This window comes from Populus euphratica, unplaced genomic scaffold (genome assembly GCF_000495115.2).
Source record: "Populus euphratica unplaced genomic scaffold, PopEup_1.0 scaffold868.1, whole genome shotgun sequence".
NCBI classification, from domain to species: Eukaryota; Viridiplantae; Streptophyta; class Magnoliopsida; order Malpighiales; family Salicaceae; genus Populus; species Populus euphratica.
In genome coordinates, this window is record NW_011500739.1 from 47,881 (window position 1) to 48,250 (window position 370).

The window sequence follows — 370 nt, forward strand, 5'->3', positions numbered from 1 at the left end:
ATCATCATTTTGCACTTGAAGTATCAATAACTTCTTAACTAAAGCATGTTTTATAATAACATGTCTAATAATATAAGATGCCTTTAATTTATAGTAAATATTCATATTAAATGCAGGTCTATCACGTAAATTAAAGGATTGATTGATGAGTTTAACTATTGAAATTGAAACATCAAAGAGAGGGTGAAGTTTAGAAAAGAGATGTTGGTTTAGCCTAAACTGGAATACTGTTCAGTCATTGGGTTATATCTAGAGCTATAGACCTTGGATTTGGAATTACTTTATATAGATGAAAAGCTAAGATATAAAAAAGATGAAAAATGTATAATCCTAACCCAAGAAAGTCAACCTTTAAGTTATTTCATTCTAA